At 36.7% G+C, this 15,423-nt stretch overlaps 1 protein-coding gene across 2 annotated transcripts in view; it reads left to right on the plus strand.

The window, feature by feature from the left end:
* Nucleotides 1-2,033: 2,033 nt before the first annotated feature.
* Nucleotides 2,034-15,423, plus strand: part of IL6ST (interleukin 6 signal transducer) — a 43,602-nt gene continuing 30,212 nt past the window's right edge. For both annotated transcript variants that reach the window (XM_011371050.2, XM_023537187.1), the window contains exons 1-2: nucleotides 2,034-2,285; nucleotides 12,215-12,302. The gene's annotated coding sequence lies outside the window, so the exon portion shown is untranslated. The remainder of the gene's footprint in view (nucleotides 2,286-12,214; nucleotides 12,303-15,423) is intronic.

Here is a 15,423-nt window from a genome sequence, read left to right on the forward strand (position 1 = left end):
GTATCCAAGTCAGAGCCAGATTTAAGCAAATAGCAAGGCAGGCAGAGTTTGTCTTCAACATTTATCACCTTTGGTCTGTAGCATTTCTTCCTAGCTTTGTTCACTTACTCTCAAATAACCTGCGTCCTCATGTAGCCTTCTCAATGTACAGTTCCCCACCCTCTGCTTTTGACTATCTAAAATCCAAAATGGTCCAAAGGGATAAATGGAAAGTTCTCTATTTATATGCCACTTCCTGCCACTTTTCTTGGCATTTTGACAGGGCTTTCTAATGACAAATCCTTACCCTAAAAGTGATCACTTCATGGCCAATATCATACAGAGGTGTCTGCAAAGTTATTTAATTCTAGCTGAGGGGAGAAGAGCTCTTGCTGTTCTGAAAAATCTTTCTCCGATATTGATTCATTCTTTTAGTCTAGAATTCAACCATCCCCACGAAATGTGTTTCTTGGAAGTTAGGGCTGGGCTAAGCCAATACAAAGATATCCACGAAATAACTAACTCAGTCCTTTTTCTGACCAGTGTACAAGGCAGGCTAGTGTGCTGTGAATTACTGATCCCCTCTGTCTACTCCCTGAGCCAGAGAATATAATTTTTAATATATGCTATGATGTAAAAAGGTTTGGGAAGCATTGATATAGTAGACATTCAATAATAATAAAAGCTGACATTTATTGAGCACCTACTATGTGCCAACCATTTCCTACATTTTAACTCATTTAGCCCTTGCAGCAATCCTATTAGGTTGGTGCCATTATTCTCATTTTGCAGATTAAAAACAAAAACAAAAACAAAAACAAACTGAGACCTCAAGGTCACAGTCATGGGAAGTTGTAATACTTGGATGTAAACGCTGGCAATTTGGAACCAGAAGGTACACTTAACCACTGTAAATTTCCCCTAAATCAATGTTTGCTAGATCTAAATAAAATTTTTAATTAAAAAATTTTATGGAAGTTTGTTTTAAAACAACCACCCCGTAAATGGCAGAACTAGAATACAATCCAGTCACCCTCCCTCCGTTAGATATAGGATGACAGTAGAAAGAGCTGAACACAGAGGAGCTTTGTCTCTCCTGCAGCACCATCTCCAAGCTTGCGTGGGACTCCTTTAGCACTAGACACACAGCAAACTCACTTTTCTGTGTCTTTTAAAAATCATATGATAGCAACTAAGAGGTCATAACGTGTTGTACTCTATTCGAATCTTTAATATAATGAAGAATTTTCTAATTGTGCTACCATATGGGTATAATTTGTTCAAGTCCATTAAATCACTATTGTCCTCCTATAGCTTGCCATTCTTCCACTAAAGGCTCTGGCCTCGCCTGAAGGTCCATTTACCAGGTTTGGGGGTGGAGTGTGTGTGTCTGTGTGTAATGGAATCGGTTTTTACTCAGTATTTTTTATCACAGATTGGGAGGTACAAACCGCAAAGAAAACTAGTTTCTTGGCGTGTCACCAGCTCTGGGGTTTACTAATCAATCACGCTCAAACTCATTTCCTAGCTTAAAATATATATATCGCGGCCAGGTTCATTTACATAAGACTTGGACCGAAGCCGCCGCGGACATAATCTGCGGTAATCTCGTGTGGAGTCGCGGTCACCGAGTCCTTCACTTTCCCTTAGGAGTTCCCACGCCTCTCCCGTCCCCAAGGGAGGCAGGCGGTTCCTCGCGGCTCTGATTTCCCCCGGGAAAGACACGAGAGGAGGCCAAAGGAGCCACAGCGAGATGGAAGGGCGGCAGGCGCGGGTAGCACCCGGGCTTCAGTTCACGACCCCGTTTTTCCACAGAAAAATGGAACATTCCGCTTCTTCCGCCCGCAGAAGGGAGGTGGGGGAACCCTTCGCTCTTGTCTAGTAGAGGCGACGCGAGCGCAGGCACCGGAATCCGGGACGTCGGGAGTCGCGTTACGGGAATCGCAGCCGCCTGCGTCCCGCCCCCTCGCCGTCGGGCCGCTGGGCCAATGCCTGGGCGCGCTGGTTCTCTTGGGGGCCAATCAGCGTACAGGTCCCAAGTTCGGGGGCGGGGCGCTGCGGGGCGGAGTCGAGGGGGCGCCTTGCCCCGCAGCGGGAGGAGGGCCGCGTGCCGCGTCTGCGGGAAAGAGTCGGGAGCGAGCTGGAGCCGGGCTGAGGAGGCCAGAGGCCGGGGGAGCCAAGCGGGGGACGCCCCCGCGCAGCTGAGCGGTCGGTCGCGGTTGACCAGCCGACTGGCCCGATAGGACCTGGCGCCGAGGGAGACGTGAGCTGTGGAGACGCGGAGGAGCGAGGCGCCGCGGCCTGAGGTGAGGAGGGACCGTGGCCGAGAAAAAGGCCGCGTTGCGGGAGGGTGAGGCTTGGTCAGGGCGGGCGTGCCGTGGGACCTGGCACTCGTGGAGGCCGCCCTTCTCCGTGAGAGGGGCGTCCTGACTTGTAAGCCCCAGCCTGGAAATCCCCACATTCCTTCTCCCTAGTCCCACACCTCCGAATTTGATTTCCTCAACTTTGTCACCTAGCTTTCTCAACGCTAACCACAAGCCCTACCTTCAACACACCACACACACACACACACACACACGCACGCACTCTCCTTCCCTCAATCTTCCTTTTGAAGCCCCCGCCCCCAAATTTACTTCTGGATTATACCCCAGTTTGGTTACCGAATCCCCACTTTTTTCTTCCCAATCCCCTTTCCATTTCCCCTTAAATGACACTAACTGGGCACTTAACGCTTCATTTTCTACCCAGAGGTTAATTTCTCTTCCCCCAAAACCATCTTTTCATCCTTAAATTTAACGTTTCAATATTGCTGAAAGTTCACCATACTTATAGAAACATTCTTAATGTCTCTTCTTTTTTTGCCGTCTTATATGCATCGGTCCTAATGAATCCCACATGCCGCTGTATCCTAAAGGCACCACTAAAGGCACCAAAGTCCAAGTTTTTTAAATTTAACCCCCTCCTCTAATATTAAAGGTTTTTCCAAGCAACAAGGTTCTGTTTTGCAGAGATGAACAGCATTTTATTCATAAACCTAATCTGAAAACATATCACAGATTAAAAATTAGACTTGCTATTTTTGTTTTTGTTTTTTTCCTTCAGAAGGAAACTCATTTCGGTTTAATGCTTTAAGGTAATTATTAAAATGCTAGGATGAATATTCTAAAAGATTGGCGTATTTGGTTTAGTCAGTGCTGTAAACGCTTTAAACTGATTGCCGACTTCGAGTTGGAACTACTCTTAATTTGAAATTACTGACTCAGATCATCATCTGGGCTGTTCGCCATTATTTCGATTTCTTAAATTCATGTTTATTCCTGTGTGGAAGGGTTTTGGAACTATAAGATGGAATACTACGTTTATAGAACCAACTTGGATATTTAAATTGTGCTTTCCAGGTGTTTCTTTTGGAGGATAATTTTGAACACTTGTTTTTAATCACAAGTGGAAGAAAACAATTACAGGATAGAGAAAGTGCAAGAAAAGTAGGTTAAAGTTTGTAATGGAATTTTTCCTTCAAGTCTGCATTGATAAAAACATACTTGTTTAATTTTCTCATAGGTAATTTAGAATATTATAAATATTGCTGCTAGCTACTTTAATGCATTTTCTTATGCAATGAAAAGTGTGTTCGGTCTTCTCATTTTTATTTATAAATTGCAGTGTTTTCAATTTATTTAAAAATTTTCTCAAGGGCATTTGCTGTTCAGTTTAATATGAAGGTGAATGCCAGTTATTATATACCTGTGAAGTAAGGTTAAGAAACTTACCTATTCTAGAGAAGAAAACTGAGGCTCATTGTCCCTGTGAAACCTAGATCCGTGAAACCCAAACCCTATACTCAGATATTTTGTCATGCTGACACATTTCTCATAGAGGATGCACTACTACAGTTTGGTTTAGGAGCTGGTGGTCTCTTCATAACTCCTCTACAGGGAGAATTTTTTCCCCTAGAAAAGCTGTTTCAGAGTCTCTCATTTAAATGGGAGTCAGAATTCGGTGACTCTAATTAATACATTTGCAGCTTGGCTCCTAGAAAAGCATGGAATGTTTTCACAACCTTCTCCATTTCTTTGATTGCAAAGGCAGTTTGATCAGAATTGAAGTTTTTACTGACCTTTATTTCACAAAACAAATAATAAGCACTTACTGCTGGTTATAGAAATTCACAAAGATGCATGAGATGTCATCAGAACCTTCAAAGAGTTTACGGAAAATTGGGTTGACAAATGTGAAAATTACAAAAATAAAAGACAGTTTTAATTAAATGCAGAGTGATGCAGAAGATACTATAGATATTTAAATTAGGGAGTGATCATTTAAGCTTTGAAATAATCAAAAGATTTACCAGAGATCTGCCTTGAAAACCTGGGTAAGATTTGGATGAAGGGAGCCATTCCAAATAGAAGTCTATGGGAGTAGGGCTAGAAATAACCACAGTATATTAATTATAATAGCCGATACGTATGTAATGCTTGTTTTGTGCCAGTCACTGTACTGAGTATTTATGCCAGTATTTGTGCCAGTCACTATACTGAGTATTAAATGAATGTATTAATTCATTTAATCCTCATAACCTTATGGGGTAGATGTTGTTATCCTCCTTTTACAAAGAGGGAAACCAAGGCACAGATAGGTTAACTTGCCAGTGCCACATAGCTAATGGTAGATCCAAAATTCATACCTAGGTAGCCTGGCTTCAGACTCAGTTCTTAACCATGATACATAATATACTGCCTCTTTATTTAGTATTCTTGAGTGACAGTGACTAGAATAATATCGCCATACTAGAAGGTCTTAAAAAACCCACTCTTAATTGTCCATAATGAACCTCGAAATATGTTAGTCTGAGGATATCAAGACACATAAACAAGTAATTACAGTACAGCTTTATGAATCCTATTAGCGAACTACGTACATTGGGAGCAAAGATGTTTGTAATAGTGGGAGGAAATTCCACAGAGAAGATGATGTTTCATATGAGTTATAAACAGTGCAAAGCCGAGTCCAGGAAAAGATTCTAGAAGCAGGGAATAGCAGTTTGTAGAAGCACAAATTCTGAAATACCAAAGTGTGTTAGAGAAAGTGTAGTAGTTTGCTGTGGCTTGAGCTTGGACTCAGTAAGGGTGGCTAGTAGAGAATGATCAAAGGTAATACCAAATCATGAATGGCATGGCGAGGTCAAGTAAAATGAGGAGCTTAAATATTCGCTTTGCATTTGGGAAACACAAAAATAATTTCCACATGATTGTAGTAGAAACCAGATTGCTTGCTACTTTGTCTAGAAGTATAGCAGTGGGGCAGCTTGAGGGAAAAGCCTGAGTAGAGGTTTGTTTGTTTGTTTGTTTGTTTTTAGAATAAACTTTAAATTTTGGAGTAGAGAAATTGGACAGGCACACTGAAGCCAGTTTTTTAGGTTCTTAAATAGCTAAAATGTTTGGCATTATTATTCACCCTTTAAAAAGCTTTTGAGGAAAAGAGTGACAAGTTTAAAGTAGTGTTTTAGAGATTCACCCACCAATAATTATTTGGAGGGAGAAAAGACTAGAAGTAGGAAGGCAGTTTTAAAATTGAAGTGATCAGTGCCTGAATTAGATTGGTCATAATAGAGAGTAAAAAAGAAGAGACAAAAGGGAAAGATATGATTATGAAAGAGACTGTGTAACATTTGTAACTGAGAAAAGCTAGACTGTAATAGATAGGTAAAAGACAACATAGACCCTATTGATTTAGGCAATTCAAGAAGAATGGATGTGTTTAGATGGAGGGAAAAAGTACTGTGATTTTTAAAAGTGCATTTTTATGTATATATATGCATGTCCTTGAGCATGTGTATACATGTGTATTTTTAGACCTGTTAAATTTTTGTCAGAGGCAGAATATTCAAGACAATGATATCACTGGAATTACAAGAAAGGTCCCTGCCAGAATTCTTGAAATTATTTTGTTTGAAGGTAATAGCTGAAGTCTTATGTCTTCACAGATGTTGGTATTTTAAAATAATAGTAGATGCCAAATACTTTTGGGTTTGTTTATAGCCAGGAAATAAAACCTAGCAGAGAATTCAGTAAAGGAGACAGTAAAGTAGATAGATAAAGGAAAGAATCCAGTCACATGATACAGTCACATAGAAACTAGGAGAGCTCAGAAATTCAAGAAGCAGAAATGGTCAACAATGGGAAGTGCTTCAGAAACAACAATGGGAAATGATATTATCACAATGGCTACAATTTCTGTGACAGTATCACAGGTGTTTCTGTATGTCTAGTATATCTTACTGAGATTTAATGAGAATTAAGTTAGCTAATTGATCGTGAATAAGAGCTACATCTGTTGAAATGTGGTTACAGTATAGATTATTGCTATTAGGTAGATCGGTTTAATCATTACTTCTAAATAGTTTATTTCATGTTGGTCTTCTGCACAATTTGCTTTTGTTTGCATGTCTGTTGTATGTATTCCCCACCTCCTAACCCAAAGTAAACTCATCCAAGCTGTGTTTCAGTTAGCACAGCTCTGGTTTGTACACTAACATGCTATGCTCTGGGATTTTGCCATTAGTAATCTTTACTTGATAGAGTCAAAGATGATGTGTAGCTCATGTGTATGCTGTTTTCTCTGTCTAGAAAACCTTTACTCCTGTTTCATGACTGGGCTTTCTTAGACCTTGTCGAAATTAAGTATTCTCTTTGTTCCAGTAACACTGTGCATATTCTTCCTCTCTAAACTTTGAACTTAAGGGCAAGAACTATAGTATTTGTAATGTTTATTTCTTAAGCTATGATGAGAACATGGATAGCCATCACATCTTTAAACCTTTTATATGCCTAAAACAGTCAACGATAATTTGTAAAAGGCCTTCTTTTAGTTCTTAGGTCATAAGCTTACTCTGTATTTTCTTCTAATACTCTTACAATTTTGCTTTTGCATTTAGATCCTTAGTCAGGAGTGTACCTATCTGTGATCAAATAGGGCTCTTTATTTTTTTGCTCATGAAGTCAGTTGTAGCAATACTATTTATTGAATAATACTTTATTTTCCCAGTGATATCAGATCCATTTTTAACAATCACATAATAAATTCTTAAATATACTTGGATCTGTGTTGGGGAGGAAGAAACTTTTCGCTACCCGCCAGGTTCTTTGAGCTGGCCTAACAGTCAAATCTGTATGAGACAAATTAACAAGAGAAAAGAACTGAATTTAATTACATATGTACACATTAGAACCCATATATACGAGTCAAAAATCCCACATAAATGGCAGATTAAAGACAGAAAGGGAAAATGAGATATATATAACATTCTGAGCTAGGATCATCTTGGGGCTTCAGAGAGGAGAAAGATCATTGCAGGACTATAAGAAGTGCAGATGGTCATCAATTAGAAGTTTGTCTTGCCCTATAGATAGGTCATAAAAATTATTTTTGGTGATAACTCTTATTATGGGCAAGGCCCCAAACTTACATGTTTTAAGGGAGAGGTAAAAGTTTATCATGACACCATACGGTATTGATTGCATTCAGCTCAAAATAATTCACATTCCACAGTGGCACATTTTTGGGGAGGCCTGTTCTGAACCCCTACATCTGTTTCTGGACTTTTTGTTTTATACTGTTTTGTTTGATGTCAATGCCATATTTGAATTACTATAACTTTATAGTATGTCCTAATAGTACAGCAGGTATTCTATTTTTTTAAATTGGTTTTTGGCTATTCTGTTATTTTATATAAAATTTTAAGTTGGTTTGTGAAGTTCTATAATAAACCACTTTTCAATTTGGATTAAAGTTGTATTGCATTAATACATTAACTCGTGAAGAACTGATGTCTCTGCTATATATAGGTAGGTAGGTAGGTAGGTAGATATTCATTCCATGACATTTAGGTCTTACAAATGAACCTTTTAGTAAGGTTTTATAGTTTTCTTCATAAACTTCTTGCATAGTTTTGATTAGATTTTTTCTAGATATATTATAGTTTTTGATGCTACTGTGAATAGGATTTTTCCTCTTACATTTTACTGGTTACCACTGATGTATGGGAGAGCTGTTTTTTTTGATGATCTTTTGTTCAACTATTATGTTAAACTCTCAGTTATCCTAATAGTTTGGCATTTAATTATCATTCTTTTTCTTGATCAATGATCATATCATCTACAATTTTTTGTTTTTTCATTATATCTTATATTTTTAGTTAAGCACCTAGAAGTGTATCGAATAAGTGATGATTCCTAGCATCTCTTTTGAATCCTGACTTCAATAGGAATGTTTCTAACTTTTATCTTTAAGTACGATGTTTAGTATAGGTTTGTGATAAAGTGCTGTGGCAGCAACAGCTGCACTGATAACAGCTATTACCATTTATTGAGTATGTACTATGAGCCAGATAGATTCTAAATACTTGGTGTTGACTTATTTAATCTTCACAAAAGTCCTAGGTAGTATGTAGGTAGGTGTTGGTGTTATCCTCAGTTTTACACATTAAGAGATTGAAAGTTAGAGATATTGAAAACTTACCTAAGATCTTTTACAGAAAATAGAGAAGCTGGGATTTGAACACAGGCAGTCTGATTTCAGAGTCCTCTTCTTTGTTTAGACTTCATCAAGATAGGGATGGTCTCTTTCAGTCTTAGTTTTCAGACATTTTGTTGTTATTTTTAGATTTTAAGTGAACAGTTGTTGAATATTGCCAGATGCTGTTCAAGCACCTATTGGAATGATTGTGTGTGTACTGTTCTTCTTTATTAATAAATGTAGTAGGTAATGTTACTATCTTTTCTCATGTCGAACCATACTTGTATTTTCAGGCTAAATTCTTGTTAGTATTCATGGGTTAGTTTTGTTTTGTTTTCAAATACATTGCTAGAATAAATTTGCAAATACTTTAGGCTTTTTCACACCAGTATTTATAATAGCTTGACGATAGTTTTATGGTGTAATACTTCTTTGATTTGGTGTCCAACTGACTCTGCAATTTGTACTTCTGGCCAAAATGATGTAACAGGGATAAGATTAACCATCCTACCCAAAACAACCGTAAAACAAAAAAATACATGACCGTGATAACTAAGATACTGTACACTAGATGGTGAAAGGCAGTGATCTTGAGAGATGGGAAACAAACGAGGTGAACCTAATGACTGCACTAGCCTACTACCTTTAGAGAGTTTCCAGACCGTAGCACAGATAGGGGAATCCAGGCTAAGCCCATTGGACGCTCTGAGTTGAAGAGATGGTCAGGGACACCAAAGTGTCTAGAATTCACAGAACAATTACAGGTATCCCCTGCTTTTCGAAAGTCTGCTTTATGCCACTTTGCTCTTATGGAAGACCTGCATTAGTACCTGTTTTCGCTAGCTGAAGGAAATCCAAGGAGGATTTTTGCTTTTCGAAAAAAGGCAAAAGCGAAAATAGTGTTCAGGGTTTGTTTTGCGATGAGCCATCAGAGAGGCAGCACACACCCTAGGCAGCAAGAATGGCACTGCCATGCTCCTTGTGGAACTGTACTCAGATCAAGCACCACAGCTTTGAACTGTGTCTCTGTGAATATCTCTTCTTTATCTCTATTTTGTGTACCCGTTAGCAAGATGTGTCCTCTGGTAATTGCTTTTTTTACTTTATGCCATTTGGGCTTACAAAAGATTTCATAGGAATGCTTTACTTTCGAATAGTCGGGGAAACCTGTCCTGGAGAACTCTTGAAAGTTTCAGAGGTCTCCTTAACTATGCAGTTGACCAGTGCATGCATGTGAAGAAACTACTGAAGGCCTGGGAAAGAACTTCCTGAAGGGATTAGAGGTATCAGTTCTTTTGGTGCTTCCACAGGGTCAGGAATGGTACCTGTCCTCATCAGGCACATTGGGAATCATCTCGATTCATGAGACATTGGGCAGAGTACACAGAAGAGTCTTAGTAAGAGGGAATGATTTGCCCTAGAATAAGCACTGTTTCAGTCCCACCCAGTGTATCTTAAAAGCAAGATCCGAAAGGATCAAACTGTTTGCAAATAACTTTAACTGTGTCTTAGAACAAAGTTCAAGAGTATAGGAATACAAAAATATCCGACACCCAACAAATTAAAATCCAATGTTTCACATCCAATCAAAAATGACCAGGCATGCAAAGAGAATGACATTACAATGTATAATGAGAAAAATCAATCAAAACTAACCCAGAGCTAACACAGATGTTAGAATTCCCAGACAAAGACATTAAAACAGTTGTTGTAGCTTTGTTCTGTGTAGTCAAAAAGTTAAATAGAGTTATAGGAGATATGAAAAAGACCCACACTGAACTTCTAAGAGATGAGAAATATGTGAGATGACAAATACACTAGCTAGGATTAATGGCAGATTAAACATTGCAGAGAAAAAGATTAGTAAACTTAAAGATATAGCAGTAGAAATTATCATGAATAAAACAGACGGGAAAAAAACGAACCGAGTATCAGTGATCTCTGGGACTATTTGAAGCATCTTGATATACATGTTTTTAGAAATAAGGAGAGGCAGAGACAGAAATGTATTTAAAGAAATAATGGCCAGAATTTTTTCAGATTTGATAAACACTATAAACCAATAGATCCAGGTAGCTCAACAAACTCAAAGCCTAAGAAACATGAAAATTATACCAAGGTGCATCACAGAAATAGGATGCATACTAGATTTAGTCTGTGGACCATAGTTTGCCAGCCTCTGTTCTAAAATACTATTTAATTTACTTATGTTGCTTTATTGTCTGTTATGTGTTGAATTGTGTCCCCTCAAAAGAAATGTTGAGGTCATAACCACCCAGTACCTCAGAATGGTTACCCTAAATGGAAATAGGGCTTTTGCAAATGTAATTGAGATGTTTAGTTCCTTGCTATATTCCTAGCATCTGAAATCATACCCAGCATTTAACATATTTGTTGAATTAATAAATCCAACAACTAGTGAGCAGATACATAATATATTGGTGAATAATATACTGTAATTTAACCAGTCCCAGCTTTTTGCATGGACATAAGCTTTCATTTCTCTTAGGAAAATACTTAGGAGTGGAATAGCTAAGTATATGGTATGTTTAGCTGTATTCTTCTATGGTGATGTATCTTTTCAAATATTTTGCTCACTTTTTAAAAATTAATTTATTTTAATTAGGTTCAGGTATACCTCACTTTTTAATTGAGTTTGTTTTCTCGTGTTTTGAAAGTTTAAAAAATACATTTTGGATATAAAGTCTTTATTAGAAAGTTAAATTTTAAGTATTTTTTCCCAGTCTGTGGCTTGTCTTTTTATTCTCTTACCAATGGTTTTTAAAGAGCAGAACCTTTCATTTTAATGAAGTTTAGTATATCAATTAGTGTTGTATCTAAGAAATCTTTGCCTAATCCAGATTCTCAAAGGTTTTCTCCTATGTTTTCTAGGTAGAAGTTTTAGGTTTTCCATTTAGGTCTATGACTTATTTCAAATTAATTCTTTTAAATAAAGTTTTATTAGAACTCAGCCATGCACATTTCTTTACATATTGTCTGTGGCTGCTTTAGCACTCCAATAAAGGAGTTGACTAGTTGCAAAAGACTTTAAGGCCCACAAAGTCTAAATTATTTATCATCTAAGAAACATACAAGAAACGTTTGCCAACCCATTTTAGAAGATAGTAAATGCTCTTGAGGAAAAAAAACAGGAAAGGGAAGACCTGTATGAGATTAAGTAAAGGCTATAAGGAATTAATCTTTATGTATTGACTTTACAGTTTGAAGTTATCTTGTTACATTTCAAAGAGGAACCACCACTACTTATGCTGGAATTTAACCTATTGAGCAAATGTTAAAATGAATTTTTACACCTATGTGCATAAAATAGTTTGGCAGTTGAAGAGTTAGTAGCCTTAACTTACTGTTCCTGTTAGTAGAAGACAAAAGGTATGGTCCCCTTAAGAGATTTGCTTTAACTGCTTTTGTCAAATTCAACAAAAGGTCCTTTCACATTTCTGTGACATTACATGGACATCAAGGAAATTCAGATTAGGCATGGAGGAGTGGATGTTTCCAGGTGTGTATTAAAACAACGATAGGATGTTTGAATACTCATACAAATGTTTATGGGATTGTTTTCTACTGAAGTTCAGAATATATCTAAAATAGGATTCTTTCTGAAGACCTGAAAGCCTAATAGCAGGCAGAGATTTAAGAAGTACACATATAATAAGTATCATCAAAACCAGCTTTCTAAACAAGGCTCTTCTCTTTACAGTGAGACCCAATGAAAAGAGCATGACATTTGGAGGTGGAAGACTTGGTTTCAAATTCCTGCTCCTTCACTTAATAATTTTGTGATTTGGGTAAATAACTTATCCTATCTGAATTTTTGTTTTTCTTTTGTAATTGATTCCTGCCATTCCAAACCCATAGAATGTATAATATAGTGTCAGTGTAGGTTCATCCTTGGTAAAATGTATCATTCTGGTGAGTGATGTTGATAATGGGGGAGGCCGTGCATGTGTGTGAGCACAGGATATGAGGGAAATCTCTACCTTCCTCAATTTTGTTATGAGCCTAAAATTGCTCTAAAAAAACCCTTTAAAATAATAAAATAATCCCCCCCATTCACCTGCTTCTCTAGGATATTAGGAGAAGCAAGTGAAATAATTTATATGAAAGCATTTTGTGGAATATAAAATAGTATAAGTGAATTCATAATTAGTACGAATGGAATAGAACAGAATTGCATAATTTTAAAAAACAATATGTAGGCACAACTGACTTTTTGCACATTTATTCAACACTACTGTATATGACATGATGTAAAAGATAACTATATTAAAAATTTCCCCACCCTGATCCCAGCTCAGCTTGTTCAGTAATCATTTTGCCTTCTACTTGGCAATTGTAGTTCATCTACTGTTCTACAATTGTAGTAATATAACTATAGTAAAAAGTTTATACTGATATTCTTCCTCACATGCAATGTAAATCTGAATGTATTATTTGTGCTTTTTCATCATGTCCTTGGGTCAAATTTAAAAATAAACTCAAAAATCACAATCCATAGCTAATAAAAATATTTATAAAAGGCAAAACTATTAAATATTTATCGATTATAACTCCACTGCTTTTTTCCCATTTGAGAAAATCTATGGGAATCAAAGTGAATGAGAGTAAACAACTATAGATTTAATCTTGAATTTATTCTAATTTTTAAGTAAATCATTCACAAATTTCGTTACTTTAACATTAATAGTAGTGAATTACTTATGATGCATCTTATAGCTTCTCTCAACACATTACAGAGACAGTCTAGACGGTTCATTATCAAATAATTTTGTTACAGAATGACTTACATGATTAGGGAGTACAAAAAGTCAAGTTAATATTTATTTATTTATATTTAATAAAGAATACTGTGTTCCAAATGTACTATGTAGCCCTCATCAGGAAGCTAATAGTTTTATTTGGGAGAGAAAGTTTACACATTACTTTTAAATTTAAATTATTTTTTGACTAAGCACTAAGGTCATATGGCACAACATTGGAAAAGTGCAAAGAATATACACTAGAGAGTCTCCCTGGTGTCTCAAACACCCAATGGGATCCAATATTTGAACTTTTATCCTTCTAGAGAGATTTTATGCATATATAAGAAATTAGCGTGGGTTTTGTTATCATTTTTTATTTTGATTTTGCCCATAAATGATGAATATACTGTTCTGTACCGTAATAATGTATTTTAGATATCTTTAAGTATCTGTACATACAGAGCTTCCTTTTTTTTTATTGCTACACGTCTTCTGTGTTTGGATATGCCATAATTTAATTAGTCCCCTATTCATGAACATTTAGGTTGTTTCAACCTTTTACTATTAAAAACTGCTATATTGAATAATCTTGTACATGTGTTGTTTTGCTCATGTCTATGGATAATATACTAGCAATAGCATTAGAATCAAATGTATGTATATTTCAATTTTGATCGATAGTGTTAAACTGGCCATACACGTTGCCCGGGTAGGTTTTTGTTTATAATTGAGGTCTAATTTACAAACCATAAAATTCACAGTTTTAATTGTACAACTCGTTGGGAACGTTATGCCAGTTTACACAATAACGTGCAGTGTATGAGAATGCCTTTAAGTCATAGTCTCCCAGCCTATGTTGATAACTTTAGTTTTTATGTTTTTGCCAATAGTAGAGGTGAGAATGATATCAAGATAGTTTTTGTTTGTTTCTTTACTATTTTTACTAAGAACTTATGTACAAGTCAAAAATGTACAGCTCAGTGAATTTTTGCCATCATCCAGGTCATTTATAGAACATGTGCAGCATCCCAGAATGCTCCCTTTGTCCCCCCCCGCCCACCAAAAAAAAAAGATAACCACTATTTTGACCTCTCTCACCACAGATTGTTTGCCTGATTTTTGAACTTCATGTAAAGGGAGTCTTGTAGAGTTTACTTTTTGTGTGTCTGGTTTCTTCTGTATTATATGTGAGATTCAATGATGTTGTTGTGTGTGCCTATAATTCTTTTTCATTTCTGTGATTCAATTACTTGAATATACCAAAATTTATCTGTTCTACTGTTTATGGATTTTTGGTTGCTTCTACTTTTCAGTGATTATGAATAAAAATTTTCTGAACATTCTAGTACATGTCCTGTGGAGGAGTTAAGCACTCATGTCTTTTAGCTATATACCTTGTCTGGGTAGGTTTTGTTTGTTTTTAATATCTAATTTATAAACAATAAAATTTACTAATTTTTAGGATACGATTTGTTACAGTTCCCTATAGATCTGCATTTCGCATGTCTTATGAGCAAAAGCCCCAATTGCCTTTTTTCTAGACAATCTTTTCAAGGATGTTGGAAGATAGAAATGGTGTCTCTCCATAGAGCAAAAGACAGGTTTGCTTACAGCCTTGGAAATTAGAGATAATGTCTCCCTCCAGAGTAAAGGGTAGGCGTACTTACTGCCATTTGAAAATAATTGTGTTTCTTCCACTTCAGTAACGCAGCTCACTGTGGGTACAGGTGTTACCCAGTTCTCTTCACAACACTGTGTGGGAATTCGGGTTCAGGCACCTGACAGAAGAAAATGCTGATACTACTCTGACTATTGCTCCTGATATGAGTAATAAAGTCCTTTGTCTCTGACTCAGGAGTCTCATGTCTTCTGCCAGTATCCATGAAACTGGCAGACTTAACTAACTTGTTTCTTGCAAATAGAGTAAACTCTCAAAGCCAACACAGTTCTTGCCACAATTCAGTGAATTTTGATAAATATAGAGACTTGTCGCCACTGCAGTCAGATCATACAACATTTCAATCACCCTCAAAAGTTCCTTTTTGACCCTTTACTTTTATTATCCTTCCCCACCTCTGCCAACCCTTGTTTTTCTTTCTATCACCATAGTTTTGCCATTTGTTGAATTTCCTATCGACAGAATTTTATAGTATATATCCTTTTGTGT

The sequence above is a fragment of the Pteropus vampyrus genome, unplaced genomic scaffold (assembly GCF_000151845.1).
Source record: "Pteropus vampyrus isolate Shadow unplaced genomic scaffold, Pvam_2.0 Scaffold181, whole genome shotgun sequence".
Classification (NCBI taxonomy): Eukaryota; Metazoa; Chordata; class Mammalia; order Chiroptera; family Pteropodidae; genus Pteropus; species Pteropus vampyrus.